General features: G+C 48.2%; 1 pseudogene; it reads right to left on the bottom strand.

Moving 5' to 3' along the window:
- Positions 1–16,972: 16,972 nt before the first annotated feature.
- The window catches only part of LOC143803822 (uncharacterized), a 55,111-nt pseudogene continuing 45,253 nt past the window's right edge, over positions 16,973–26,830 (bottom strand).

Raw genomic sequence — 26,830 nt, 5'->3', positions numbered from 1 at the left:
GCTGTGCAGGGTCTCCGGCAGAGCGAGATTTCAGGGACAAAAATAATTTGCAATTATTTCGAAAATTCTGAAACCCGGATCTATTCCCCGAGAAAAATTCCGGCAAAGGAATTCTCGGCTCAGATACAGGTGCATGACAAACAAAATCTTGCAATGTTTGTACCTTCGTGGCGAGATTATTCAAACCTGCAGTTACACTCTGAAGATCCATTACAAACAGGTGGACACAGAGCCATTCAAGGGTTAAGAGGAGGTAAGAAGCAGCTAGACAGCAATTAAGGGCTAGGCAGCAAAACTCTGAAGGGAAAAAAAAAAAAAAAAAAAAAAAAAATTTCCCTTAAACACTTCTCTATCTCCTGCTTCAGCCCAAACAATTAACACTTTGTGGGCCGGTCAAACTGTCATGATCTCAATGGCAAGAGATCATAGCATCAGCATATATAGGAACTAGCTCTTGGAAGATGGAAACTGAGCTGACCATGAACTAAACCTAACGCACAACTAGCAGTGGCCGGGTAGCATGCCTACTTTGATTCTAGATGCCCAGCACCAGCCGGAGGACTAAATAAAGCTAGCAGAGGAAAATATTAGTCCTAGCTCACCTCTAGAGAAATACCCCGAAAGGAGACAGAGGCCCCCCACATGTATTGGTGGTGAGTTAAGATGAAATAACAAACGTAGTATGAAAATAGGTTTAGCAAATTTGAGGTCCACTTACTACATAGCAGAAGACAGAAAGGACACTTTCATGGTCAGCTGAAAACCCTATCAAAACACCATCCAGAAATTACTTTAAAACTCTGGCATTAACTCATAACACCAGAGTGGCAATTCCTGTTCACAAGAGCTTTCCAGACACAGTAACGAAACTACAGCTGTGAACTGGAACAAAAATGCAAAAACAAACATGGACAAGAGTCCAACTTATCTAGTAGTTGTCTAGGAGCAGGAACAAGCACAGAGAGGCTTCTGATAACATTGTTGACCGGCAAGCAACTAACAGAGAAGCAAGGTTATATAGCGACTCCCACATCTTGATGGGAACAGGTGAACAGAGAAGATGAAGACACCAGTTCAATTCCACCAGTAGCCACCGGGGGAGCCCAGAATCCAAATTCACAACAAGGGCCGGTGTCAGCACCTGGCGTACCCGGGCAAGTGCCGGGGCCCTGACGAGACAGGGGGGCCCACTCACACAGTCATAGATCCATCTGGCCGCTTTAACCCTTTCTACCCTTTCAATTTGAGCTGGCACAAGCATCTTCTCACTGTCAGTGCAGGGCCAGGCACGTAGGGGTTAAGGACACAGCCAGCGTGACTTCTCCTGCTCTGCTCTCAGTGCTGAACTTATCAGGCACAGTCAGGCAGATTCCGGAGGAGACGGAGTTCCTACCAGCACCTGAGTGAGTGCAATGCAATGCTATATCGCTGTATGTTCTGACAGTGTGGGTGATCTGGGGCAGCCATGGGCTGGGCGGCTGCAGCTGACATATATATATATACTACAGCAGCCGCCCAGCCCAGGCCCCCAGCACAGCCTGTATAGATACAGTGTATATAATATATATACAGGACAGGTGCTGGGGGCCTGGGCTGGGCGGCTGTTGAAGTATATACACTGCACAGTACCACTCCTCCTGTATATATACACTGCACAGTACCACTCCTCCTGTCCTGTATATATACACTGCACAGTACCGCTCCTCCTGTATATATACACTGCACAGTACCGCTCCTCCTGTCCTGTATATATACACTGCACAGTACCACTCCTCCTGTCCTGTATATATATACTGCACAGTACCACTCCTCCTGTCCTGTATATATACACTGCACAGTACCACTCCTCCTGTCCTGTATATATACACTGCACAGTACCACTCCTCCTGTCCTGTATATATACACTGCACAGTACCACTCCTCCTGTATATATACACTGCACAGTACCACTCCTCCTGTATATATACACTGCACAGTACCACTCCTGTATATATACACCGCACAGTACCTCTCCCCTGTATATATACACACTGCACAGTACCTCTCCTCCTGTATATATATACCGCACAGTACCACTCCTGTATATATACACTGCACAGTACCACTCCCCTCTATATATACACTGCACAGTACCACTCCTCCTGTCCTGTATATACACTGCACAGTACCACTCCTCCTGTATATATACACTGCACAGTACCACTCCTGTATATATACACTGCACAGTACCACTCCTGTATATATACACCGCACAGTACCTCTCCCCTGTATATATACACACTGCACAGTACCTCTCCTCCTGTATATATATACCGCACAGTACCACTCCTGTATATATACACTGCACAGTACCACTCCCCTCTATATATACACTGCACAGTACCGCTCCTCCTGTATATATACACTGCACAGTACCGCTCCTCCTGTATATATACACTGCACAGTACCACTCCTCCTGTATATATACACTGTACAGTACCGCTCCTCCTGTCCTGTATATATACACTGCACAGTACCGCTCCTCCTGTATATATACACTGCACAGTACCACTCCTCCTGTATATATACACTGCACAGTACCACTCCTCCTGTATATATACACTGCACAGTACCACTCCTGTATATATACACCGCACAGTACCTCTCCCCTGTATATATACACACTGCACAGTACCTCTCCCCTGTATATATATACCGCACAGTACCACTCCTGTATATATACACTGCACAGTACCACTCCCCTCTATATATACACTGCACAGTACCGCTCCTCCTGTATATATACACTGCACAGTACCACTCCTCCTGTATATATACACTGTACAGTACCACTCCTCCTGTATATATACACTGCACAGTACCACTCCTGTATATATACACCGCACAGTACCTCTCCCCTGTATATATACACACTGCACAGTACCTCTCCCCTGTATATATACACACTGCACAGTACCTCTCCCCTGTATATATATATACCGCACAGTACCACTCCTGTATATATACACTGCACAGTACCACTCCCCTCTATATATACACTGCACAGTACCGCTCCTCCTGTATACACTCACCGGCCACTTTATTAGGTACACCATGCTAGTAACGGGTTGGACCCCCTTTTGCCTTCAGAACTGCCTCAATTCTTCGTGGCATAGATTCAACAAGGTGCTGGAAGCATTCCTCAGAGATTTTGGTCCATATTGACATGATGGCATCACACAGTTGCCGCAGATTTGTCGGCTGCACATCCCAAAGATGCTCCATACAAGGCAGGATGGATCCATGCTTTCATGTTGTTTACGCCAAATTCTGACCCTACCATCCGAATGTCGCAGCAGAAATCGAGACTCATCAGACCAAGCAACGTTTTTCCAATCTTCTACTGTCCAATTTCGATGAGCTTGTACAAATTGTAGCCTCAGTTTCCTGTTCTTAGCTGAAAGGAGTGGTACCCGGTGTGGTCTTCTGCTGCTGTAGCCCATCTGCCTCAAAGTTCGACGCACTGTGCGTTCAGAGATGCTCTTAGGCCTACCTTGGTTGTAACGGGTGGCGATTTGAGTCACTGTTGCCTTTCTATCAGCTCGAACCAGTCTGCCCATTCTCCTCTGACCTCTGGCATCAACAAGGCATTTCCGCCCACAGAACTGCCGCTCACTGGATTTTTTTTCTTTTTCGGACAATTCTCTGTAAACCCTAGAGATGGTTGTGCGTGAAAATCCCAGTAGATCAGCAGTTTCTGAAATACTCAGACCAGCCCTTCTGGCACCAACAACCATGCCACGTTCAAAGGCACTCAAATCACCTTTCTTCCCCATACTGATGCTCGGTTTGAACTGCAGGAGATTGTCTTGACCATGTCTACATGCCTAAATGCACTGAGTTGCCGCCATGTGATTGGCTGATTAGAAATTAAGTGTTAACAAGAAGTTGGACAGGTGTACCTAATAAAGTGGCCGGTGAGTGTATATACACTGTACAGTACCACTCCTCCTGCCCTGTATATATACACTGGAGAATTTTCAATAACTATCACTCATGTATGAAGTGAAATCTGGCATTGTACTATACCTATATTTCTCTGCTGTATCTGGGCATCATGAATCGTGGTATGTGTTAAAGGGGGGGGGGCCCACTGAGACTCTTTCGCCCGGGGCCCTCAAAAACCTGGAGCCAGCCCTGATAGAATGTGATCAGTAACCACTGCCATCTCCGGTATCAGTAATGTAACAATCTTTCTTCACTGAATACAGATTTTACCTGTGAATTGAGAAGTATGAATGATCTATCCAGGAGGAGAAAGAAGCAGATTTATCTGAAATATATATTACAAATCTGCTTATTTTCATGTGTACTATAGATTTATGAAATCAAAATTAAAATGATGGTTATTTTTTAAAGGATCCACATGGACAGATGACCCCATAACATCCTGATGGCATTATGGTGATCCTCTTCAGCTGAGAAGAGTCAACCTTTGACCGCACGTGTGAATTTCTCTTTTGAATTCTAATGGGGGTGCTAGAATAGAACTTAAGGGTGAGTTTCCACGGTCAGTAAACGCTGCGTGTTTGACGCTGCGCAAAGCTGCAGCGTCAAACACGCAGCGTCCAGATGTTCCAGCATAGTGGAGGGGATTTTTGGAAATCCCGTGTCCACTATGCGTGGAAACCCGCATTCGTCTTCCCTGCGACTCCGGACATGCTGCGCGTCTTTTCAGATCGCAGCATGTTCGTACACCTTGCGGGGACGCAGCGTCCCCGCAAGGCATATCACAGGGCGCTATGGGAGAGAGCGATGATCCCGGATGTGTACAGTTAACACATCCGGCATCATCGCGTCCCAGAAAGGGGGCGGGGCTTAGCGCCGAGCGGCTTCGCCGCTGCGGCGATGCCGCCGGCCATCCTGACCATGGACACATACCCTAAAGGCTCGTGTGCATGGCTTACCACTTCTCTTACAAGATATGTAACTGTTATAGATGATCAAGAGCAGTCAAGTTCCCAAGGTAGCTCTCAGAGACCTATACTGATCTTAAAGGGGTTGTCTGCTACTCTAGGAAATCATCTTATAAAGCCATATGGTGGTTTAAAAATTAAAAAAAAATGTATCTTCACCCTCTGCACTGGCACAGACTCTCCTTTTCCTTGCCCAGATGTAGAATCTTGTATTTCTCCCGGTTAAATACAATTCTATTAGTCGCTGCCCATTGTTCAAGCTTATCTAGATCCTTCTGAATCCTTTCTCTGTGTTCTCTAGTGTTAGGGTATGTGCACATGCAGCGCCCCAGAGTCCTGGTCGTTGCAGTACTGTGGCTCCGCCACTAAGGGGAGCTATGGTACGTCTGATGGCACTGAAGGAGTTCATCTGACCAGGTATCACAGACACCAATACATTTCACAGTCGGGCCTCCAGGGGGAGCTAAGGGTTCTATTCATTAGGCCACTCCTCACATACTGGTAAAACTGGGGGTCAGGCAGGAAGTTAGGGAGAAAGCTGACTGGGTTGGAACCAGGCAGCACCTTGTGGCAGAGGGTGTTGTGGGGGAAGATTCGGTAGGGCCCCTGTCGGGGGTGGGATCCTGACAGAGGCCTGGCAACTTGAGAGAACGTCACAGGACCGTGCCTGCTCAGCATAGCGGCAGTGCCCAAGGAAGGATTAGAAGCGAGATAGATTGTGCTAAGTGAGAAACGAGATCAAAGCAACAAGGAGAATACCAGTAGGAGTCGTGCTGTGAAACCGAGGCAACATTCTAGTGAGGCGCACAACCGGCGGCCGGAACGCCGAGGAAGTATTCATACATCTAGATTCAAGCAATACTTCAAACCAACGGCAGGACAGTCAGTCATAGGCGGGCTGTCTCACCTAAATCACCTACGAAGACATAGGGGGCAACTTGTGGAGAGGGGCGACTCTAGGGTCCCGGAAGAGCTCCGAGCCTACCCGTCATACGGGTGCCGTCCTAACCGTAACATCAGGGAGGGACGGAAGATTAGCCGAACATCATCTAATCGAGTTGTGAGGGAACTTAAGAAACAGACACAACAGTTGTGGGGACTTTCCGTAAGCACAGCAGGGAAGGACCACAACACATAGCGCTAGCAGGAAGGCACAGATTTCCACCTGCAAAGAGAACTCTGGAGGTGCCATTGGACCGGCCGGACTTGCGCAGCCTGGTTAACCGTATTCCGGATTGAGGACCCAGAGACCTTCAGTAAAGAGGTAAAGAGAATGCAACCTGGTGTCCTCGTTATTTACTGCACCGCACCACCACCACTATCCACATCTATTACTGTACGCCCCTCAGCAGGGTCACGGACCGGGTCTAGCCACCGTGACAACTCCAGAGCAGAGACTCAGAGGCCCGGTACCGGGTACCCCTCGGCCCTGCGGCAGTGGGGGCGCTACAACTTGGCGTCACGAACAGGATCTACTTAAGCCTGAAGAATCAGGTCATGTGTGCCTTGGAACTGTGATTTATTGTGCTTGGACTGTACTTTATTGCAAAGACTGTGCTGTGCCACTTGCCACCAAAATCCGCCGCCATTACAGCGCTGAGGAGAGCGCAGGAGAAGAGGGGCGTGGAGTAGGCGTGGACAAGCTGGAGAGCGCGAACGACAATGGCCGCCCAGTCTAAATATTTCTGTGTCCTGAGGACGTGTCCGTCAACAGCCGAGGTCCACCTCCTGATCCTGTTTGGAGGGTGGAGACCATGGAGACGGGGCCACCCACGAAAGAGACCGCGGGAAGAAGACGCTGGGGAGGAGATAAAGATGGCGACGCCGGGTGCACCGCGTGGGGATGACCCGACTCGGCATGGAGCCGCATCACCGGACACAGCCTCGGAGACGCCATCATTGCGGGGACTGGCTCTCACGAAACCACCGATGGGTCGACCTAACTGGCAGATGTCCGAGGAGTGTGTGGCCGCAGCCGAGGCCCGACAGATAGCACGCCGCTTGGAGGCTGATGCCCGCGTGCTCGCTCGGCTGGGCCAGCCCACGGAGGTCCGCCTGTCTCCGGTGTCCCCTGCTCCTCCCAACCCGCCCGCGGCTGAAGGTACGCTGTAGACACAGGGCATGAGGATCCTGCCGGAGGCCGAACACCTGCGGCGCCTGTTGACGGCGTGGCGGAGCCGGCCCCAGCCTGCAGCCCAGATTGACCTGACCAGCGTGGAAGAAACCCCGCCGTCACACTGGGGTGTAGTGGTGTCCTTTAACTCCTGACATGGAAGGGGAGTTATACAGGAGATTGGGGAGCCGCTACAGGTCCGTGTAGACCGGGAGGAAGTAGAGTGTTGTGAATTTGCTTTTTGCTCCCTCTAGTGGTTACTAGTTTTTTGACTCTGGTTTTTCTGTCATTCCTTTTATCCGCACCTGGGTCGTTAGTTAGGGGTGTTGCTATATAAGCTCCCTGGACCTTCAGTTCTATGCCTGGCAACATAGTTATCAGAGCTAGTCTGCTGTGCTCTTGTCTACTGATCCTGGTTCCAGTTATATCAGCTAAGTCTGCCTTTTGCTTTTTGCTATTTGTTTTGGTTTTGTATTTTTGTCCAGCTTGTTCCAAATCTATATCCTGACCTTTGCTGGAAGCTCTAGGGGGCTGGTGTTCTCCCCCCGGACCGTTAGACGGTTCGGGGGTTCTTGAATTTCCAGTGTGGATTTTGATAGGGTTTTTGTTGACCATATAAGTTACCTTTCTTTATTCTGCTATCAGTAAGCGGGCCTCTCTGTGCTAAACCTGATTCATTTCTGTGTTTGTCATTTCCTCTTACCTCACCGTCATTATTTGTGGGGGGCTTCTATCCAGCTTTGGGGTCCCCTTCTCTGGAGGCAAGAAAGGTCTTTGTTTTCCTCTACTAGGGGTAGCTAGATTCTCCGGCTGGCGCGTGTCATCTAGAATCAACGTAGGAATGATCCCCGGCTACTTCTAGTGTTGGCGTTAGGAGTAGATATATGGTCAACCCAGTTACCACTGCCCTATGAGCTGGATTTTTGTATTCTGCAGACTTCCACGTTCCTCTGAGACCCTCGCCATTGGGGTCATAACAGTTTGCCAGGCCCGTATTAAATGTTTAATGCATTGCAGAAGAGGGATTATAAGAAAGAAGATTCTGAGTTTTTTTTTTTCTTTTTCCCCTTTACCTCAGAGTGGCTATGCTTGCTGCAGACATGAATGTCCAGACCTTGATTACAAGTGTGGACCAGCTGGCTACTCGTGTGCAGGGCATACAAGACTATGTTATCAGAAATCCTAGGTCAGAACCTAAAATACCGATTCCTGAACTGTTTTCCGGAGACAGGTTTAAGTTTAGGAATTTCGTGAATAATTGTAAATTGTTTTTGTCCCTGAGACCCTGTTCATCTGGAGATTCTGCTCAGCAAGTAAAAATTGTTATTTCGTTCTTACGGGGCGACCCTCAGGATTGGGCTTTTTCGCTGGCGCCAGGAGATCCGGCATTGGCTGATCTTGATGCGTTTTTTCTGGCGCTCGGTTTACTTTATGAGGAACCCAATCTTGAGATTCAGGCAGAAAAGGCCTTGCTGGCTATGTCTCAGGGGCAGGACGAGGCTGAAGTGTATTGCCAAAAATTTCGGAAATGGTCCGTGCTGACACATTGGAACGAGTGTGCACTGGCCGCTAATTTTAGAAATGGCCTTTCTGAAGCCATTAAGAATGTTATGGTGGGTTTTCCCATTCCCACAGGTCTGAATGATACTATGGCACTGGCTATTCAAATTGACCGGCGGTTGCGGGAGCGCAAAACCGCAAATTCCCTCATGGTGTTGTCTGAACAGACACCTAATTCGGTGCAATGTGATAGAAAAACCGCAAATTCCCTCATGGTGTTGTCTGAACAGACACCTGATTTAATGCAATGTGATAGAATCCTGACTAGAAATGAGCGGAAAATTCATAGACGCCGGAATGGCTTGTGCTACTACTGTGGTGATTCTACACATATTATCTCAGCATGCTCTAAACGTATAGCTAAGGTTGTTAGTCCTGTCACCGTTGGTAATTTGCAACCTAAACTTATTCTGTCTGTAACTTTGATTTGCTCACTGTCATCTTATCCTGTCATGGCGTTTGTAGATTCAGGTGCTGCCCTGAGTCTCATGGATCTCTCATTTGCTAAGCGCTGTGGTTTTACTCTTGAACCATTAGAAAATCCTATTCCTCTTAGGGGTATTGATGCTACACCATTGGCAGCAAATAAACCGCAGTATTGGACACAGGTTACCATGTGCATGACTCCTGAACACCGCGAGGTGATACGTTTCCTGGTTTTACATAAAATGCATGATTTGGTTGTTTTAGGGCTGCCATGGTTACAGACCCATAATCCAGTCCTGGACTGGAAGGCTATGTCAGTCTCAAGTTGGGGCTGTCGTGGTATTCATGGGGATTCCCTGCCTGTGTCTATTGCTTCTTCTACGCCTTCGGAAGTTCCGGAGTATTTGTCTGATTATCAGGATGTCTTCAGTGAGTCTGAGTCCAGTGCACTGCCTCCTCATAGGGACTGTGACTGTGCTATAGATTTGATCCCAGGCAGTAAATTTCCTAAGGGAAGACTGTTTAATCTGTCGGTACCTGAACATACCGCTATGCGTTCATATATCAAGGAGTCTCTGGAGAAAGGACATATTCGTCCGTCTTCTTCCCCTCTTGGTGCGGGATTCTTTTTTGTGGCAAAAAAGGACGGATCTTTGAGACCTTGTATTGATTATCGGCTTTTAAATAAGATCACTGTCAAATTTCAGTATCCTTTACCGCTGTTGTCTGACTTGTTTGCCCGGATTAAGGGTGCCAAGTGGTTCACCAAGATAGACCTTCGTGGTGCGTACAACCTTGTGCGCATTAAGCAAGGTGATGAATGGAAAACCGCATTCAATACGCCCGAAGGTCATTTTGAGTACTTGGTGATGCCTTTTGGGCTCTCCAATGCGCCTTCAGTTTTTCAGTCCTTTATGCATGACATTTTCCGGAAGTATCTGGATAAATTTTTGATTGTTTATCTGGATGATATTTTGTTTTTTTCTGATAATTGGGATTCGCATGTGGAGCAGGTCAGGTTGGTCTTTAAAATTTTGCGTGAAAATTCTTTGTTTGTCAAGGGCTCAAAGTGTCTCTTTGGTGTACAGAAGGTTCCCTTTTTGGGGTTCATTTTTTCCCCTTCTGCTGTGGAGATGGACCCAGTCAAGGTCCGAGCTATTCTTGATTGGACTCAGCCCTCGTCAGTTAAGAGTCTTCAGAAGTTCTTGGGCTTCGCTAACTTCTACCGTCGTTTTATCGCTAATTTTTCTAGCATTGTGAAACCTTTGACGGATATGACCAAGAAGGGCTCCGATGTAGCTAACTGGGCTCCTGCTGCCGTGGAGGCTTTCCAGGAGTTGAAACGCCGGTTTACTTCGGCGCCTGTTTTGTGCCAGCCTGACGTCTCACTTCCCTTTCAGGTTGAGGTGGATGCTTCGGAGATTGGGGCGGGGGCCGTTTTGTCGCAGAGAGGCCCTGGTTGCTCTGTTATGAAACCTTGTGCCTTTTTCTCTAGGAAGTTTTCGCCTGCCGAGCGAAATTATGATGTGGGCAATCGGGAGTTGTTGGCCATGAAATGGGCATTTGAGGAGTGGCGTCATTGGCTCGAGGGTGCTAAGCATCGTGTGGTGGTCTTGACTGATCACAAAAATCTGATGTATCTCGAGTCTGCTAAACGCCTTAATCCGAGACAGGCCCGCTGGTCATTGTTTTTCTCCCGCTTTGATTTTGTTGTCTCGTATTTACCAGGTTCAAAGAATGTGAAGGCCGATGCTCTTTCTAGGAGCTTTGTGCCTGATGCTCCTGGAGTCGCGGATCCTGTTGGTATTCTTAAAGATGGAGTTATCTTGTCAGCTATTTCTCCGGATCTGCGACGTGTGTTGCAGAGATTTCAGGCTGATAGGCCTGAGTCTTGTCCACCTGACAGACTGTTTGTCCCGGATAAGTGGACCAGCAGAGTCATTTCCGAGGTTCATTCCTCGGTGTTGGCAGGTCACCCGGGAATCTTTGGCACCAGAGATCTGGTGGCCAGGTCCTTTTGGTGGCCTTCCTTGTCAAGGGATGTGCGGTCATTTGTGCAGTCCTGTGGGACTTGTGCTCGAGCTAAGCCTTGCTGTTCTCGTGCCAGCGGTTTGCTCTTGTCCTTGCCTGTCCCGAAGAGACCTTGGACACATATCTCCATGGATTTCATTTCTGATCTTCCGCTATCTCAGGGCATGTCCGTTATCTGGGTGATATGTGATCGCTTCTCCAAGATGGTCCATTTGGTTCCTTTGCCTAAGCTGCCTTCCTCTTCCGATCTGGTTCCTGTGTTTTTCCAGAACGTGGTTCGTTTGCACGGCATCCCTGAGAATATTGTGTCAGACAGAGGATCCCAGTTCGTTTCCAGGTTCTGGCGATCCTTTTGTAGTAGGATGGGCATTGATTTGTCGTTTTCGTCTGCTTTCCATCCTCAGACTAATGGACAGACGGAGCGAACCAATCAGACTTTGGAGGCTTATTTGAGGTGTTTTGTCTCTGCTGATCAGGACGATTGGGTGACATTCTTGCCGTTGGCTGAGTTTGCCCTTAATAATCGGGCTAGTTCCGCCACCTTGGTTTCGCCTTTTTTCTGCAACTCTGGTTTCCATCCTCGCTTTTCTTCGGGTCATGTGGAGCCTTCTGACTGTCCTGGGGTGGATTCTGTGGTGGATAGGTTGCAGCAGATCTGGAATCATGTGGTGGACAACTTGAAGTTGTCACAGGAGAAGGCTCAGCGCTTTGCCAACCGCCGCCGCGGTGTGGGTCCCCGACTACGCGTTGGGGATTTGGTATGGCTTTCTTCCCGCTTTGTTCCTATGAAGGTCTCCTCTCCCAAATTTAAACCTCGTTTTATTGGGCCTTACAAGATATTGGAAATCCTTAATCCTGTATCTTTTCGTCTGGATCTTCCTGTGTCGTTTGCTATTCACAATGTATTTCATAGGTCCTTGTTGCGGCGGTACATTGTGCCTGTAGTTCCTTCTGCTGAGCCTCCTGCTCCGGTGTTGGTTGAGGGCGAGTTGGAGTACGTGGTGGAGAAGATCTTGGATTCTCGCCTCTCCAGGCGGAGGCTTCAGTACCTGGTCAAGTGGAAGGGCTATGGTCAGGAGGATAATTCCTGGGTGGTCGCCTCTGATGTTCATACGGCCGATTTAGTTCTTGCCTTTCATGCCGCTCGTCCTGATCGCCCTGGTGGTCGTGGTGAGGGTTCGGTGACCCCTCACTAAGGGGGGGGGGGTACTGTTGTGAATTTGCTTTTTGCTCCCTCTAGTGGTTACTAGTTTTTTGACTCTGGTTTTTCTGTCATTCCTTTTATCCGCACCTGGGTCGTTAGTTAGGGGTGTTGCTATATAAGCTCCCTGGACCTTCAGTTCTATGCCTGGCAACGTAGTTATCAGAGCTAGTCTGCTGTGCTCTTGTCTACTGATCCTGGTTCCAGTTATATCAGCTAAGTTTGCCTTTTGCTTTTTGCTATTTGTTTTGGTTTTGTATTTTTGTCCAGCTTGTTCCAAATCTATATCCTGACCTTTGCTGGAAGCTCTAGGGGGCTGGTGTTCTCCCCCCGGACCGTTAGACGGTTCGGGGGTTCTTGAATTTCCAGTGTGGATTTTGATAGGGTTTTTGTTGACCATATAAGTTACCTTTCTTTATTCTGCTATCAGTAAGCGGGCCTCTCTGTGCTAAACCTGATTCATTTCTGTGTTTGTCATTTCCTCTTACCTCACCGTCATTATTTGTGGGGGGCTTCTATCCAGCTTTGGGGTCCCCTTCTCTGGAGGCAAGAAAGGTCTTTGTTTTCCTCTACTAGGGGTAGCTAGATTCTCCGGCTGGCGCGTGTCATCTAGAATCAACGTAGGAATGATCCCCGGCTACTTCTAGTGTTGGCGTTAGGAGTAGATATATGGTCAACCCAGTTACCACTGCCCTATGAGCTGGATTTTTGTATTCTGCAGACTTCCACATTCCTCTGAGACCCTCGCCATTGGGGTCATAACAGTAGAGCCCTGCGGAGGAAGGTTCGCTCGCGACCTGGAGCCAGGTGACGCTGTAACCTACACCAGGTGGAGGAGGGAAACAGGTGAAGCTGGCTGGATAGCTCGGGGCGTCCAGCGGTGCGTCGCACTCCAGGCCGCTGCTGGAACATCAGAAGACGTACCTCCTGCTGAAAAGGCAACGGAACCTGTCCCTGCGGAGCAACGGGGAACCCGGACCCACCACGTACCTTGGGGGCGTGCCGGTCCATCAGTGAGAAGAGCATCACGGCGAGGGATCCTGTCATTGCTGGGGCAGGAACCGCTCCTTGGATCGGCAGCGCGACCCGTTGGTCTGGTGAGGCCCAGAAGGAAACCACCTTCTGCACCACAAGAGTAAGATCTTAAAACTCTGCATAACTTGTAAATAGTTCTTCAAACTGTTTGTTTTGCTGCTATGTTGCTGCTAAAACCCGTCCAGGGTTAACTCTTAAAGGGATCCCTTTGTTGACCCGGGATCCCTATTGTTTTTGTTTGTTTTCTACGTTTTTGCACATGTTATCAAAGAACTGCTGAATCATGAACAATGCATGATACAAACTTCTTGTATATAGTTTGCACCTTCTTAAAGGTGCTACCTACTGGTTTTATATAAAAGACGGACTCTTTGCGAAGATACGGTTATTGGAACTTGTACCGGAGTCCTTACGGTGTATGGACTGGTAGCTGAAGAAGCTGCACTACCTCATAAAGACTTGGTCCCCTCTTAAAGGGGATGTTTACCTGTGCACTTATGAGTAGTACTGTCTTAAAACAGTAAAGTGATAATGATGTCTTGAAAGAAAGTAATAATGCTGATATGAAAACGTTAAGTGTAACTAACTAGTTAATTGTAAGAAATGATTGGTAACGTTGATAGAAAAATGAGGACAGAGAGTGAACCCGTACGGGGTTAGTCAGTGAGTCCTCTTAAAAGCCATATAGAGATGGCTCAGTGATTTCAAACCGAAAGTAAATGTTATGTTCTATACTGTGTATAGTAGTTGAAAAGGCAGTAGGCCCGGGCTGAAAGGGGCGGTCCTGTAAAGAAAGGAGAGGCAGTAGGCCTGGAGCAGTTAGGACAGGCGGTCCTGCAGATTTAATGAAGGAGAATGAAAGAGAAAGAGTTCAGAATAATTCTTTAGTGGGTTTAGTCTGTACGCCCTTGAAGAAGAAGTCAGTTTCATAATGTTTTATAAGTAACGTCTTTAGTGGATAGGAAGTGTATGTCCTTAAGGACAATGTTAACTTATTATTCAGAAGTTTGCACTGAGTAGAATACCCGGTTGGGTAACAGGAGTTGTTTACAGCCTGTAATTTATAATGTTTAACCATGTTTGTAACATTCAAGTGTCCTCACCTCCCATAAAGGGAAGCTCTGTTCAAGCTTACTTATTGTTATTGCATTTTCAAAATTGTATGTCTTTTTGCTAACCTGTATTGGTGTTTTCTTCCCAGTCCAGGAGTACTGGATTTAACCGGGGGGGGAGTGCAGCGCCCCAGAGTCCTGGTCGTTGCAGTACTGTGGCTCCGCCACTAAGGGGAGCTATGGTACGTCTGATGGCACTGAAGGAGTTCATCTGACCAGGTATCACAGACACCAATACATTTCACAGTCGGGCCTCCAGGGGGAGCTAAGGGTTCTATTCATTAGGCCACTCCTCACATACTGGTAAAACTGGGGGTCAGGCAGGAAGTTAGGGAGAAAGCTGACTGGGTTGGAACCAGGCAACACCTTGTGGCAGAGGGTGTTGTGGGGGAAGATTCGGTAGGGCCCCTGTCGGGGGTGGGATCCTGACAGAGGCCTGGCAACTTGAGAGAATGTCACAGGACCGTGCCTGCTCAGCATAGCGGCAGTGCCCAAGGAAGGATTAGAAGCGAGATAGATTGTGCTGAGTGAGAAACGAGATCAAAGCAACAAGGAGAATACCAGTAGGAGTCGTGCTGTGAGACCGAGGCAACATTCTACTGAGGCGCACAACCGGCGGCCGGAACGCCGAGGAAGTATTCATACATCTAGCTTCAAGCAATACTTCAAACCAACGGCAGGACAGTCAGTCATAGGCGGGCTGTCTCACCTAAATCACCTACGAAGACATAGGGGGCAACTTGTGGAGAGGGGCGACTCTAGGGTCCCAGAAGAGCTCCGAGCCTACCCGTCATACGGGTGCCGTCCTAACCGTAACATCAGGGAGGGACGGAAGATTAGCAGAACATCATCTAATCGAGTTGTGAGGGAACTTAAGAAACAGACACAACAGTTGTGGGGACTTTCAGTAAGCACAGCAGGGAAGGACCACAACACATAGCGCTAGCAGGAAGGCACAGATTTCCACCTGCAAAGAGAACTCTGGAGGTGCCATTGGACCGGCCGGACTTGCGCAGCCTGGTTAACCGTATTCCGGATTGAGGACCCAGAGATCTTCAGTAAAGAGGTAAAGAGACTGCAACCTGGTGTCCTCGTTATTTACTGCACCGCACCACCACCACTATCCACATCTATTACTGTACGCCCTTCAGCAGGGTCACGGACCGGGTCTAGCCACCGTGACAACTCCAGAGCAGAGACTCAGAGGCCCGGTACCGGGTACCCCTCGGCCCTGCGGCAGTGGGGGCGCTACACACACGTCAGGATTTCTTGCAGAAATTTCCTGAAGAAAACCTGACATTTTCGGCAAGAAATCCGCATTTTTTTTTTTGCGTTTTTTCCCCGTTTTTTTCGCGGGTTTTTTAGCATTTTGCAAGCGTGATTAGCTTGCAGAATGCTAAAGTTTTCCAAGCGATCTGTAGCATCGCTTGGAAAACTGATTGACAGGTTGGTCACACTTGTCAATAGTGTTTGACAAGTGTGACCAACTTTTTACTATAGATGCAGCCTATGCAGCATAAATAGTAAAAGATAGAATGTTTAAAAAAAATTAAAAAAATGGTTATACTCACCTGCAGACAGCCGATCTCCTCAGCGGCTTCCGTTCCTATAGATGGTGTGTGTGTGCAGGACCTTCGATGACGTCGCGGTCACGTGACCGCGACGTCATCGCGGTCATGTGACTGCGACGTCATCGCAGGTCCTTCACACACACCAGCTATAGGAACGGAAGCGGCAGCATGCACCGCTGAGAGGCGGGAAGACTCCGGGGGCCATCGAATGTGAGTATATGACTATTTTTTATTTTAATTCTTTTTTTTTTTACCAATTATATGGTGCCCAGTCCGTGGAGGAGAGTCTCCTCTCCTCCACCCTGGTTACCAACCGCACATAATCTGCTTACTTCCCACATGGTGGGCACAGCCCCGTGCGGGAAGTAAGCAGATCAATGCATTCCTAGGTGTGCGAAATCCCCGCAATTCCGCAAATTTAATGAATATGTTGCTTTTTTTTCCGCTATGCGATTTTTTCGCGGAAAAAAATACAACATTTGCACAAGAAATGCGGAATACACTGAAAATAATGGGAGGCATATGTAAGTGTTTTTTTCGCGTTTTTTTCGCGTTTTTATCACGTTTTTATAGCGAAAAAAACACGAAAAATACTGAACATGTGCACATGGCCTTAGCCATCCCTCCTAGCTTTACATCGTCTGCAAATTTGATTCGTTTACCTTCAGAATGTTTGGCTGCAGTGGTCCTATGACACCTCCTCCATTAGAGGCTATCTGGGAACACAACACATAGCGCTGCTGCAGGAGGGGGGTATAGGTGTCTGATCTATTATATCACCTTGAGCCCATCAGGGATAGCTATTAAGTGGAAAACCTCTTAATCAGTCACTAGCAACAGCTATGAGCGCCCCCACATGATGAGTGCTGGTAATAACAGGATGTCCTTCACCCAAAGATAAGATATACGGTAGATATATATATATATACCCAGTCAAGGCAAAGACAGATAAGGGAACCCCTGTTCTCCTATATGAGTAAGACTGGATAAGGTAGACTTCTTCCATTTACCTGGAATCGATAGGATGCGTCTGTTCTTAACCAGTTGTTTTTGGAATAATGTATTAGATTTATGACATGGGCCATAATGGTCACCGCATGAGATACTGGATCATAAACTTGATCCTGCAAGTAATTCCAGGAATCCTTTAGACGTTCCCGTCCTGTGCAATTCTGAAAGGAAATTCCATAAGTCTTTTCATACAATTGATCCTTATCTTTTTTCTCTGACGCACAATGGCATAATATCATCCATAAATCCTCAAGTAACATGTCTTCCGGATAATTTGCAGGACAGAAGCCATCAATGAAATGCTTCAGTTCTGCATTATGTTTTGAGAGTGGTTCCAGGGACAAGCTTCCATTGAAAATCTCTGGAAACTTCTCAATGAGAACGATGTTCGGTCCCCAGGAAGGTGTCAAGATTATCGTCACATTATTGAGCCATTTAGAGACAGAGGGTTCGAAGATCAGATCATGATAGCTGCCACAAAGTATAACAACCTTCACAGCTAAATTTTTAACATGTTCATGAGCAGCTCTTGTAGAATCATCTGTTCTCACAGAATTTCTGAATATAAAAGCGACACAAATGTGAAAGTGCGTTAGAAATCGAAACAGCATATTGGACTCATTATCTCCGCTCTCATCATTGGATGTGATAATTCCAACCCAAGTCCATCCGAAGTGTTTGATAAGTTTTGCTAAATTGTAACTTATGTAATATTCAGTTTGGATTGTCCGGAAAAAGTGTGGGAAATGTTGTCTATCGCCCAAGAAATGGTCAGCAGCTCCATAACTGATCTATGACATCAAAAAGAGTGGACAAGTATTAAAAGAAGAAGAATCAGTTGAAGTATAAGGCTATGTCTCCACTTTCAGGATGGCTGGCGGGATCGCCGCAGCGGCGAAGCCGCTCGGCGCTAAGCCCCGCCCCCTTTCTGGGACGCGATCATGCCGGATGTGTTAACTCTTCACATCCGGGATGATCGCTCGCTCCCATAGGGCCCTGTGATATGCCTTGCGGGGACGCTGCGTCCCCGCAAGGTGTACGGACATGCTGCGATCTGAAGACGCGCAGCATGTCCGGAGTCGCAGGGCCGCCGCGTGCGGGTTTCCACGCATAGTGGAGACGGGATTTCATAAAATCCCCTCCACTATGCTGGAACATCTGGACGCTGCTTTTTTGACGCTGCAGCTCTGCGCAGCGTCAAAAAAGCAGCGTTTCCTGACTGTGGAAACATACCCTTAGGCTATGTGCACACGTCAGGATTTTGTCAGGATTTTGTCAGGCTTTTTCCTCAGGTTTTGTAGCCAAAACCAGGAGTGGAGCAATTAGAGGAAAAGTATAATAGAAACATATGCACCACTTCTGCATTTATCACCCACTCCTGGTTTTGGCTACAAAACCTGAGGAAAAAGCCTGACAAAATCCTGACAAAATCCTGACGTGTGCACATACCCTTTAAGGGTACAGGAACACAGAGTTTTTTGAGGAGTCTTTAAGCATATTTTTAAGTGTAACAGTCATTTTATTTCTTAGTCCATACATCAAGAATACAGAGGTATATCTAGGTTTTCTGGTACCCTGGGCAAGAATTCAGTCTGGCGCCTCGCCTCTCCCTAATGCTCTCAATGTTCAGTGAAAAACTGAGAGAAGCAGAAGAGAAGCTCGTTGTCACAGGACCATGAGTATGAAAGTTACATATAAGTGAAGTGTCCATGTGACGACTACTGGAACCTGCAGAGCTGAATCCTGACATCGCAGCTTCGGAATTCTCACAGCTAATGCACTGCACACTTTTAGGATTCTCCCTTGCCGATGGACGGTCATGTCAGCACAACTATGTGATATGTATACTTCTGACCACATTCTGACTAGACGTGCCCAGCCTCATTCAGTTCATTTTCATTGAGTGAGGCCACACATGTCTAGTCAGCACGTGACCGCATGTATGTAAATCGCCAGCATGAGAGAATCCTGACAGCGTGCAGTGCGCACTGTGAAAAGTCAGAAGTCTGCAGTCACAAAGAATGACTTCAGACTCATTACAAACCTATACATTCCCTTTAATGCTCCTAACATAAATAAAACATGAGAATTAGTCAGTATCACAAATAACATTTACATCCAGGTACCTTATAGAAGACGTCGCCTCTGGAGCTGTTCTCCTTTCTTTTCTTCATATTGTCCAGACCCCATGATGCGTTTTCTCATCCACAGCTCGTCGCTGCAGACTTCCATCTTCTTCGCTCTTTTGCAGAAAATCTCCACATGACACCCTTAAGGATACAAGTGTCATTATAACGCTCCTGAATAAAAAATTGCCCCTCACTGTATTGTCTGCACAAAATATGACCCCCACGCTGTCCCTCTTATGGTACATGCTCTTTACACTAACCTTTCCTTTCTATACCGGCCCCCTCTTCACACTGTCCTCTCACACTGTGTCCTCCCTATAGGGCCCAGTATTTATACTGTACTCCCTCATCACACTCCCCCTCCTTGGTATACTGTCCCCTCCTGGCTGTGCCCTTACACTGTTCCCCCATGCTACACCCCCACTACTCAGTTTCTATTCTGTGCCAACTCATTTTTCTCCCCCCATACTGTCTCCTCACACATCCCCCTGTTCACCATACTATCTCCTCATATATTTACCCCCTCACTTTCTATACTGCCTGCTCAACTGACTCCCCATACTGTGTCTGCACACATCCCATCACCCTCACTCCCTGTACTCTGTTCACATAAATTTTTCACATCGCTACTCATACTGTATCCACATACATTCCCCCGTTCGCTCCCCATACTGTCTGCACCCATCCCCACTCAACACACTGTGTCTGCATCCATCCCCCATACTGTTTCCTCATATATGCCCCCATTCCTCCATACTGTTTCCTCGTACATGCCTCCCATTCCCAAGTACTGTTTCCTCATACATGCCCACTATTCCCATGTACTGTTTCCTCATACATGCCCACCATTCCCCTGTACTGTTTCCTCGTACATGCCTCCCATTCCCCAGTACTGTTTCCTCATTAGAGATGAGCGGTGTTCGAGTCGAACTGTTTGCCAATTTCAAATTCGAGCTGTTTTGGGCGGTGTTCGAGTCGTTCGACGAACCCGAACAATTTGCTTAAAATTCGTCCGTTCGAGTTTCTGTTCGATAACTGTTCGTTCGCCAAAAGCCTAGCTTGATTTGCACATTAAAACTGTTTATCATTGTCAATGGACTGTTTCAGTGTATAGTGGGCGGGGGGGGGGGAGGGGGATAGATCTGTGCTGAAATAATGCCGATCTCCATTTTTTTTTCTTTCCCGCATTTACAGAGGGGCGGTGCAGTCTCTCAGCCTATCAGCAGTGCACACACACACAGCAATGTGCATGTGATGCACACAAGCAAGGGCATGTGTCATTGGCTGTGTATGTCACATGTCCTTGCCCTATAAGAACCAGCCATTTGCCCCGTCGCCACCATTTCCTCACTGCTACAGCTTAGTGTTAGACGGCACCGCTGCTGCTGTGGGCGCTATACAGACTAAGAGTGTTTTTTTGGAGCGAATTGTCAGAGAGATAGGTTTAGGGAGTCGGAGGAGTCGGGACTAGTTGTAATATCAGCCCTTTTCAGGGTAGGTTACAGCAGTTCATAGCACTGTTTGCCAGGCAAGTCTGAGCCAGTGCTGTGCAAGTGTTAGTCACAGCATTTGGTGTAATCTAGCTCAGCCAATCCTTTTGGGCTAGTAGCATTGTCTGATAGTCATATGAGTAGCCCACCTGTGAAGCTAGCTACACCGCCTGTGTATCTCAATTTTTACTGCATCTAACCCAGTAAATCGTTTTGGGGTTTTTGGCTTAGTAGCAGTGTCTGCACGTCAGCAGAGTAGCCAGCCTGTGAGGCTAGCTACACCGCCTATGTATCTCTATTTTCACTGCATCTAATCCAGTTAACAGTTTTGGGCCCAGGAGCAGTGTCTGCACGTCAGCAGAGCAGCCCGCCTTTGAAACAAACTATACTGCCTGTGTATCTCAATTTTCACTACATCTAATCCAGTTAATAGTTTTGGCATACCTCCCAACTTTTGAAGATGGGAAACAGGGACAAAGTTTGCGGCGCGCGCAGCGCACCGCGGCAAATTTTAGGCCACGCCTCTGACCACACCCCTTCATAATTAGCCACACCCATATCCACGTCCCAACCATACCCATTTAGCACTGCTGATCACACTGTTTCATATACAATAATTATAAACAAAAAAATATGGCCACACAGTGCCCCATACTGTATAATAGCCACACATGATGCTCCATACTGTATAATGACCGCACATGGTGCTCCATACTGTATACTGGCTGCACATGATGCTCCATACCGTACAATTACTGCACATGATGCTCCATACCGTATAATGACCGCACATGATGCTCCATACTCTATAATGGCCACACATGATGCTCCATACTGTATAATGACCCCACATGATGCTCCATACTGTATAATGGCCCCACATGATGCTCCATACTGTATAATGACCGCACATGATGCTCCATACCGTATAATGACCGTACATGATGCTCCATACCGTATAATGACCGCACATGATGCTCCATACTGTATACTAGCTGCACATGATGCTCCATACCGTATAATTACTGCACATGATGCTCCATACCGTATAATGACCGCACATGATGCTCCATGCTGTATAATGGCCACACATGATGCTCCATACTGTATAATGGCCACACATGATGCTCCATACTGTATAATGACCGCACATGATGCTCCATACTGTATATTGGCTGCACATGATGCTCCATACTGTATACTGGCTGCACATGATGCTCCATACTGTATAATGACCGCACATGATGCTCCATACCGTATAATGACCGCACATGATGCTCCATACCGTATAATGACCGCACATGATGCTCCGTACTGTATATTGGCTGCACATGATGTTCCATACCGTATAATGACCGCACATGATGCTCCATACTGTATAATGGCCACACATGATGCTCCATACTATAATGACCCCACATGATGCTCCATACTATAATGACCCCACATGATGCTCCATACTGTATAATGACTGCAAATGATGCTCCATATTGTATAATGACCCCACATGATGCTCCATACTGTAATGACCGCACATTATGCTCCATACTGTATAATGACCCCACATGATGCTCCAAACTGTATAATGACCGCACACGATGCTGCATACTGTATAATGACCACACATGATGCTCCATACTATAATGACCCCACATGATGCTCCATACTGTATAATGACTGCACATGATGCTCCATATTGTATAATGACCCCACATGATGCTCCATACTGTAATGACCGCACATTATGCTCCATACTGTATAATGACCCCACATGATGCTCCAAACTGTATAATGACCGCACACGATGCTCCATACTGTATAATGACCCCACATGATGCTCTATACTGTATAATGACCGCACATGATGCTCCATACTGTATAATGACCACACATGATGCTCCATATTGTATAATGACCGCACATGATGCTCCATACTGTATATTGGCCGCACATGATACTTCGTACCATATAATGGTCACACATAGCTACTCCTACACACGCGGCTGCGCTACGTACACTTTGCACATGGCTCCGCTCCGAACACACGTGCTCCGCTCCATACACCTCATACACACATGGCTCCACTCTGCACACCTCATACACACACGGCTCGGCTCGGCTCCGCACACCTCGTACACACACGGCTCCGCTCCGCACACCTCGTACACACACGGCTCCGCTCCGCTCCGCACACCTCGTGCACACACGGCTCCGCTCCGCACACCTCGTACACACACGGCTCCGCTCTGCACACCTCGTACACACACGGCTCCGCTCCGCACACCTCGTACAGACACGGCTCTGCTCCGCACACCTCTTACACACACTGCTCCGCTCCGCACACCTCGTACACACACGGCTCCGCTCCGCACACCTCGTACACACACGGCTCCGCTCCACACACCTCGTACACACACGGCTCTGTTCCGCACACCTCGTACACACACGGCTCTGCTACATCCACACTGTACACCTCCTGACCCCATACAAGGCATTACTTACCTCCTGCAGGACCATGTGGCAAGGTGGCAGCAACCAGCACAGCCAAGTCCTGCAATCCACTGAGGTCCCGATCTGCTGATCATGTGACCCCTGACTCCTCATCACAGGTCCTGTGCGCAGAAAGCAGGCAGCCATACAAAAGGGTAAGGGCCCGGGGCATGGCTTAACTATACAAGGGGGCGTGTCGGTCCTGCTGTCTGCTCCACGGGATTAGAGCGTCCCATGCGGGAGTGCGGGGCAGAGGCTGAAAACCGGGACAACCCCGCACAATGAGGGACGGTTGGGAGCTATGGTTTTGGGCCTAGGAGCAGTGTCTGCACGTCAGCAGAGTAGCCCACCTGTGAAACTAACTACACCGCCTGTGTATCTCTATTTTCACTGCATCTAATCCAGTTAATAGTTTTGGGCCCAGGAGCAGTGTCTGCACGTCAGCAGAGCAGCCCGCCTGTGAAACAAACTATACCGCCTGTGTATCTCAATTTTCACTACATCTAATCCAGTTAATAGTTTTGGGCCCAGGAGCAGTGTCTGCACGTCAGCAGAGTAGCCCCCCTGTGAAACAAACTATACCGCCTGTGTACTATAATTTTCACTGCAGCTAATCCAGTTAATAGTTTTGGGCCTAGGAGCAGTGTCTGCACGTCAGCAGAGTAGCCTGCCTGTGAAACGACCTATACCGCCTGTGTATACAATTATCACTGCATCTAATCCAGTTAATAGTTTTGGGCCTAGGAGCAGTGTCTTGACGTCAGCAGAGAAGCCCGCCTGTGAAACTAAGTACACCGCCTGGGTATCTCTATTTTCACTGCATCTAATCCAGTTAATAGTTTTGGGCCTAGGAGCAGTGTCTGCACGTCAGCAGAGTAGCCCGCCTGTGAAACTAACTACACCACCTGTGTATCTCAATTTTCACTGCATCTAATCCAGTTAATAGTTTTGGGCCTAGTACCACAGTTTGGCCACTCAGTTCTGCTTGGTTTTCATCCATCGGTTGTTGTGCCAACAACTACAGATACAGAGTTGCCAATTAGTTAAGCACTAAAATGAGTGGCAAAAGGCCTGCTGCTGGTGGAAAGGGGAATAGGCGTGTTGGAAAGGGAAAAAAAGGTTGTGTCCGTGGGGTAGGTGGTAAAGCAACAGTAACATCTGCAGAAGAAAGACCATCTTCCAGCCAAAGTAAGATGTCTACTTCTTTTCGTGGACAATCTGATATGATCCCTTTCTTATGACCATCGCTACAAGCATCGCCAAAAATTCCAGATGAGGCACAAAAACAGCAAGTGCTTGAACGGATATCAAGTGCTCGTTCAAGCGTGCTCTCCTCCATGTCAACTTCAACATCACAACTACTCCTGTCCTCAGAGTTGTCACCCCAATCGCACTTGCTTCCTCACAGGTCCCAAGTCTCCAGCTGCCCGTCTGAGCATGGGGTAACACACATGGTTGAGTCTGTAGAGCTGTTTACGCATACTATAGCCTGGAAATCAGAGGTCTGCTCCAGAGCTTCTGTGAATCCAGACGAGGAAATGAACTGCACTGATGCCCAGAATCTTTGTGAGTCGGATCCAGGCCCAGATGAAGAAGGTTCTGAGCATAATGTAGACCCCCGTTCCTAAACTGTAACTCCTGTTGGTGGAGACAATGAGGAAGATGATGATGAGACTGAGATACCCGACTGGAACGAAAACTTGACTTTTCTGTCGAGGCAGGAAGAGGTTGGCTCTGAGGACGAGTGTGAGAACACACAGGATGATGATGACGAGGTTGTAGACCCCACTTACTGTCAACCCCCAGTCCGCCAGTCCATGAGGTCAGCAGAGGAGGCGGAGGAGGATGCTAGTGACGAGTCTGACAACGAGGTAACGGTGCGCCTTCCTGGACAGAGATGGAGTACTGGAAGCACGTCAACTACTGCATCCTTAACCCCAACTGTGCCTCAGACCAGAAGTCGTGGTGGCTCTTCAGGTCGCTCTAAGGCTTGCATAGCCTGGGCATTATTTGACATCGCAAAGGATGACCCAACTCATGTTTTCTGTAAGATTTGTCAACAAAATCTCAGTAGAGGCCAAAAAATCACTAGCTTGAGTACTTCATGCATGAACCGTCACATGGATATGAGGCATAAGTTGCAGTGGGAAGCTCACTGTGCTACAATGTGGCCTAGTGGGCCGGGTCAACCACCGTCTGCCCCATCAAGAGCATCCGCGTCCTCTTCATCCTCTGTGACTGTGGGTACAGCAGTCGCACTTGGTTTTGGATGAAGACCTTCCACCTCTTTACCCGAAACAGACAGTGTGATTGGCAGGTCATCAGGACATTTGCAAGTGGAAACACCTGCTGGTGTTGAGCGCTCTCCGACATCGACAGCACATTTTGATCAAGGCAACATAACATCTCCGCCTTCGCCTTCCTCACAGACCAGCAGTTTGCCGGGGACACCCTACTCAACTCCGTCTAAGCACGGCAGCCAGCCCTCAGTCCCTCAGATGTGGACAAGTAAAAGACCATTTCCTCCTAGCCATGACAAAGCTAAGAGGTTGAATTTCTCCATCTGCAAGCTGTTGGCTACAGAAATGCTGCCTTTCCGCCTGGTGGACACAGAGGTTTTTCGAGACCTTATGTCTGTCGCAGTGCCCCAGTACCAGATGCCCAGTCACCACTACTTCTCAAAGACAGCTGTGCCTGCGCTACACCAGCATGTCGCACACAACATCACCGCTTCCTTGAGAAACTCTGTGTGTGACAGGGTGCGTTTCACCACAGACACTTGGACGAGTAGACATGGACAGGGGCGTTACATGTCGGTGACTGGGCACTGGGTAACTACGGCGACATCAGGAGAAGGGGCTGCTGTCCAAGTCTTGCTGTCCCCACGAGTTGCTCGTCGATCCTCTGCATCTAGAAGTTCCTCCACTGCTTCTGCCTCCTCAACCTCCTCTCGGTCCTCCACCTGCACCCAAAGCCTGTCTGGTAATGCCACCCGTGTTGTAACTGCGCAGAAGGAATCCTGCACAGCTCCTCACTATGCTGTCACCAGGGCTCAACGGCATCAGGCAGTGTTTACATTGAAATGTCTAGGAAATGTGAGTCACACAGCTGAGGAGTTGTGGTCAACTCTGGAGACCGAGTTCCATCAATGGTTGTCTCCACTCAACCTGCAGCCAGGGAAGGCTGTGTGCGACAATGCTGCAATCCTGGGTGCGGCCCTTCGCCAGGGCAATTTCACACACGTGCCTTGTATGGCTCATGTTTTGAACCTGATTGTCCAGCAATTTTTATCCCACTATCCCGGACTAGATGGGCTTCTGCAGAGGGCACGGTCGCTGTGTGCTCACTTCCGCCGTTCGCATCCTGCAGCTCGACGACTTGCATCTCTACAGAAGTCGTTGGGCCTGCCAGTTCACCGGCTGAAATGCGATGTGCCCACACGGTGGAATTCAACTCTGCACATGTTGCAGCGACTGTGGCAGCACCGACGAGCCCTGGTGCAATACGTTATAGCCTGGGCCAACGAGATCAAGAGGTGGGGCAAATCACGCTGCAGGAGTGGTCTCAGATCAGGGACCTATGCACCCTTCTGCACAGTTTTGAAATCGCAACGAGGATGTTTAGTGCTGACGATGCCATTATCAGCATGACCATACCGGTGATTTACATGCTGGAGCACACCTTACACAATGTCCGGAGTCAGGTG

The sequence above is a fragment of the Ranitomeya variabilis genome, chromosome 2 (assembly GCF_051348905.1).
Source record: "Ranitomeya variabilis isolate aRanVar5 chromosome 2, aRanVar5.hap1, whole genome shotgun sequence".
In the NCBI taxonomy this organism is placed as follows: Eukaryota; Metazoa; Chordata; class Amphibia; order Anura; family Dendrobatidae; genus Ranitomeya; species Ranitomeya variabilis.
Note: the sequence above shows the minus strand (reverse complement) of the source record. Positions and strands in the feature narration are given on the sequence as shown.